Source organism: Dipodomys ordii, unplaced genomic scaffold (genome assembly GCF_000151885.1).
Source record: "Dipodomys ordii isolate 6190 unplaced genomic scaffold, Dord_2.0 Scaffold2, whole genome shotgun sequence".
NCBI classification, from domain to species: domain Eukaryota; kingdom Metazoa; phylum Chordata; class Mammalia; order Rodentia; family Heteromyidae; genus Dipodomys; species Dipodomys ordii.
This window is the reverse complement of record NW_012267218.1, coordinates 2,171,283-2,176,796: the sequence shown is the minus strand read 5'-3', so window position 1 is coordinate 2,176,796 and position 5,514 is coordinate 2,171,283.

Sequence of the window (5,514 nt, the reverse complement as noted above, 5' to 3'; positions counted from 1 at the left end):
CCCCGCCATGCCGCAGCCCCGCCATGCCGCAGCCCCGCCATGCCGCAGCCCCGCCATGCCGCAGCCCACCGCAGAGCCACCTGGAGCACTGTTTGGGGGCCACCGGAGGGTGGGCTGCCAACAAGCCATCGGAAGTGGCCGTGGCCAGTGAGCGCCACACCCCCAGTGCTGCCCCTCCTCTCTGCCCAGGCGGAGCCGGTTCACAGCCCTTGTCAGGCTGAGCCGGGGGGATGCAAAAGGCCAGCCCCTCTGGAGTGTGATTCTGTTCCTGAACTCAGTTTCCCTTCCTGTCCTGCTTTTCTCCTTCCCCACAGGGTTTTATTGGCCTCGTGACCCCAAAATACCTACTGCCACTCAGAGAACTGAACTGTGGCAGTTCTGTTTCCCAAGGGGATTACCCAGTGGTATTTCCTGCCCCACCCAGGACTGGGCAGTGGCCCTCACATTAATCCACGGGGGGAAAGGTCTGTGGCCTCCCTCTGGGCTTGGCAGGCTTTCTGACTTGCTCTAAGCACCATGGTATGGAGAAAGTGACACTTTGTGACCTTTGATAGTAGGTCATGAAGAGCGGATTGAGTTCCCTCAGCCTGGCTGGAGACCGCCATGTTGTGAGGAAGCCCAGGCTAGCCCGTGGAGAAGATGCCTGGGGCCCATCCATGGACAGACGTCAGCACTGTCTGCTTGCATCCCGAGGACAGACCGGCCGCTCAACCTTTCCTGAGTTCCGAAGTGGTTGTGTGTCTAGGCCGCCAGGTCCTGGGCTCTGCTGTTGGCGTTGGTGGTGAGTGAACTCTGACCCGGCTGGAACATCTCCCTGTCCTCACAAGGAGCACAAGGAACGGCTTCCTGAGGACGTTGAACCCTGTGTCCTACTCTGGTCTGGGTCACTGCCCTGTGCCTGGGTTAGCCATCCGGGTGTGTCTTCTGGTCCTGTTAGCTTGTGAAGAAGGCCTACCTGGGGCATGCTGATTAGTGTTGGGCAGCACCCCTTCCTGGCACATCTTCCCCTTCCCCTTCCTGGCACATCTTCTGTCCCTCTAGCCTCCCATCTATGAAGTATCTATGAAAGTATCTATGAGAGAGGCTGTCAGAGGCCTCCAGAAGCTTCTGTTGATGGGGACTTTGGCCTCTGGGAGAGATCCTCAAACCAGGATTACTTCCCAGGGGATGGAAGTTTCTGAGACTCCCGCTCAGCACCGCCTGCCTATTCAATCATCTGGAGCAGGAGAATGTTCCAGGGCCAGGAAAAGGGACCAGGGTCAGGACGGACAAGGCTACCTATGGGCAGGAGGGTCTACTGCTGGGCTGCCTGCTCCTCATCCAGGAGAATGACACACTGCCACCTGAGCAGAGATGGAGGGTGGAGGGGAGATGGCGGGAAGGGGGCAGTGTGTGTGGGGGGGAAGATGGTGAGGAGGAGGGGGAGGACATAGTTGGTGGCAGTAGGCAGCAAGGAATGGCTTTAGGAAAATTCTAGCAATTTAGAAATGATCCCTGTGCCTTGTGAAAATAGCTAGGAGATGCTGCCAGGTCCTGGCTGCTTATGAAAGGTTTTAGGAGTTGAATGTGAAGCGGGGGGGGGGGCAGGAGGATGGGGTGCCAGCAGAGGTGGCCGTGGCTCAGCCTTCATGGGTTCACCTGGGACACCCTGACCCAGCGGGCAGCACTGCAGGGTTTACATGTTACAGACGTGACACACAGGCTCATGACAGACTTGGTCCTTCTGAAGTCAGGGGTATTGAAATCAGTGACAGAACATTCCTAAGGCACACGGCGGGTGTTATTTTGGATAGATCTTAGGGCAATTTTAAAAAAATGATATGGAGGGGCTGGGAAGGTGGCTCAGTGGTAGAGCGCTTGCCTTGCATGCATGAGGCCCTGGGTTCAATTCCTCAGCACCACATAAGCAGAAAAAGCCAGAAGTGGCACTGTGGCTCAAGTGGTAGAGTGCTAGCCTTGAGCTGAAAAGCTGAGGGACAGCGCCCAGGCCCAGAGGTCAGGCCCTATGACCGACAAAAAAAAAAATGGAGATTTGAACTCAGGGCCTGTGTGTACAAGACAGGTGCGCTGTCACTTGAGCCATGCCCTTGGGGCTTTTTGTGTTTTCATTATTTTACTATTTATCCCCCAGGTTAGCCTGCACTGCATCTTCCTCGTTGTACTTTCTGAACAGCTGGAATGCAGGTGCATACCACCATGTCTAGCTCTTATGTGGCTGGGATGGTGGGGAGTGGAATGGGGGTCTCACTAATTGTTGTCTGGGTTGACCTCAAACATCAATCCTCCAGATCTCTGCCTCCCTTATAGCTAAGATTAAAGATGTGAGCTGCTATACCAGCTAAAATAAATCTGAATTGTCCTTAAACGCGGAAGGAAGAAAATGGAATCCAGGCTGTGGGTGCACAGGGTGTTTTCCCTTCACCCTGTTCTAGCTTTCGCTGTCTCTGGGGAAGCCAAAAGTCACAGCGCACCCCCCACTGGAAGCACCCACGTCTGGGCATCCGAGGGCACTCAGAGGCGCTCAGGAGGTGGTTCCAGACCTCAGCCTCCTCTGTGGCTACTCAGTCTTGGTTCTAGAGACCCCGGGGGCACCGAACGAGGCCTCTGAAGAGCAAAACTCCCAAAGCAAAGTGAGAACCCCCAATTTTGGTTCCTTAACCGTCCGCAGGGGAAATTTTTTCATTTACCAAACACTCAAAAAGAAACAGGGAGGGAGGAAAAGCCATTTCCTGTGATTGCCCATGGGGCCGGTGTCCCCATGTCCTTAGACCCGAGTGCAGTCCTGGCCCGGCCTTCATGCTCCCCGCTACTTCACAGAGCGAAAAAAGAAGAATAAAAACAGAGCAGCAGCAGCCAGCAGGCGCTCCTGACTCCTGCCGGACGCCACCATCACTGCTTTTTTTTTTTTGCCCAGTCCTGAACTCAGGGCCTGGGCGCTGTCTCTGAGCTTCTTTTGCTCAAGGCTAGCACTCTACCACTTGAGCCATAGCCCCACTTCCAGCTTTTTCTGTGTATGTGGTACTGAGCAACATTCCCAGCCCATTATTGCTATTTTATTATTTTTGTTTTTTGGGTCCGGTTGTGGGGCCTGAACTCTGGGCCTGGGCACTGTCCCTCAGCTCTTCAGCTCAAGGCTAGCGCTCTACCACTTGAGCCACAGCACCACTTCCGGCTTTTTTTTCTTTTTGCTTATGTGGTGCTGAGGAATCGAACCCAGGGCCTGGAGCATGCAAGGCAAGCGCTCTACCACTGAGCCACCTTCCCAGCCCTGCTTTTTTATTTTTAACTCTGGGCCTGGGTGCTGTCCATGAGCTCTTCAGCTGAAGGCTAGCACTCTACCGTTTGAGCCAGAGCACCACTTCTGGTTTTCTGGTGGTTTATTGGAGATAAGAGTCTCCCAGACTTTCCTGCCTGGGCTGGCTTTGAGCCTCGATCCTCAGATCTTAGCCTCCTAAGTAGGTAAAGAATTACAGGGCAGCTGCCTGAAGAATTCAATTGCACATTTATATTTTAAAATATAATGCTGGCCACACCCAATGCACTCCCTGACAACCTAGGGTTGGGGGCAGCCGGCAGGGTGGAGGGAGCGTGGAGGGAGCGTGGACGGAAGGCCGTGCTGAGGCCGTGGGGTGGATGCAGCTCTGATGCCGCCTCCTGTCTGCCTTGGAGGTCCTAGGCCCCACAGTTGCTTGGGAAGTGATTTTCGGTGAGTATATAGCCACATTTGCCCGGTGGGCCATGGCAAAAGTGGCCCCTGCGAGGGTGCAGAATGGGTCAGACCCCGTTGTGTTATTTCAGTCGCTTTAGGGCAAGTGCAATTTTAGCTCCAGCACTGGCTTGCATGTCTGAAGGGGGCCGTGGTCACGGGGCAGCATGTGAGTGCTACGGTGCCTCTCTGCTGGGTGTCACAGTCCCACAGGGATCTGGGAAGCCCCTGGTCCTCATGGGTAAGGGCTCCCCTGCAGCTCCTGGGGTGGCGATGCATTTCCTGCAGCTCCTGGGGTGGCGGTGCATTTCCTGCAGCTCCTGGGGTGGCGGTGCATTTCCGCTCTGCAACAGGGGAAACCCAGGCCACAGGCACCGGCATCCTAACATCTCACGGTAGTCACAAGTTAACTTCTGCTTTTTGGTCTAGAATTCTCTGGCTCTATGTCTCCTAGTGTTTTACCATAGTATCATTAATTTTTGTCCCAGTACCGGGGGTTGAACTCAGGGCCTGGGTGCTGTTCCTCAGCTCTTTCCTCTCAAGGCTAGCACTTGACAACTTGAGCCACAGCTCCACTTCTGCCTTCTTGGTGGTTAACTGGAGATGAGTTCACAAGCCAGGCAACGGTAGCTCACACCTGTAATCCTAGTTACTGAGGAGGCTGAGATCTGAGGATCATGGTTCAAAGCCAGCCCGGGCAGGAAAGTCTGTGAGACTCTTATCTCCAATAAACCACTCGAAAACCAGAAGTGGTGCTGTGCCTTAAGCGGTAGAGTGCTCACCTTGAGCGGAAGACCTGAGGGACAGCGCCCAGGCCCAGAGTTCAAGCCCCACGACCGAACAAACAAACAAACAAACAAGGGCTGAGAAGGTGGCTCAGTGGTAGAGTGCTTGCCTTGCATGCCTGAGGCTCTGGGTTTGATTCCTCAGCACCACATAAGCAGAAAAAGCCAGAAGTGGTGCTGTGGCTCAAGTGGTAGATCGACAAAAAAACAAAAACAAACAAAACTTTGCGGTAGAGATGGGAAGGAGGGACTGAGAGAGCGAGGGAAGGGATGACACTATGAAAGGAAATGTACTCATGTACTATAATCTGTACCTCGATAGAACAATAAAAATAGCAAAGACACAAGCTAGGCGTGGTGGTACAGGCCGGTAACCCCAGCACCCAGGAGGATTCCAGTTCAAGGCCCGTCGGGGCTGCAGAGCGCGACCTGGCATCCAGAAAAAGGACGACGTAAATCGTAGGAAGTATCAGAGAACACCGCATGTTTGGGATTAAGTTCTGTAGAAAGGCGTGCGCATGGGTAAGGTGTGCCGACAGGCTGGGGAGCACTGTGGGAGGAAGGACGCGGGGTCCCTGGAGGTGCTGCCGGGTCGCTCAGCCCCGCGTGCGCGGGAGCGCGGGCCCGGCCTGCCAGGCCGGGCTGCCGCCTGCCCCGCAGTACTTCCTCCTCCTGTCGGAAGAACAGGATTGGCTGCGTGGACTGCTGCATTTGGTGAGTCACCCCCACATCTGCATGCAGGTCTCCGCAAGACGCAGCAGAAGGAACATGTCACGCTACGTACATTCCTGCGAGAAATGTCTTTGTCCAGAAACCCAGTCAGCGTGTTGTTCCGTGTTGCCATAGCGAAGGGCGAGCTCTGTCTTTGAAATGCCCGGAGGAGAGGGCGCTGATTGGCTCGTCTCGCCGTCCATCACCGCTGCCCAGCCACTAGACCTGCAGCGGCTAGGGGGCCCGCCCTCAAAGCCCTGGCCGGGCGGGGGGCGAGCTTCCTCCCGCGGCCCCCCCAGGGCCGCTCGGCTC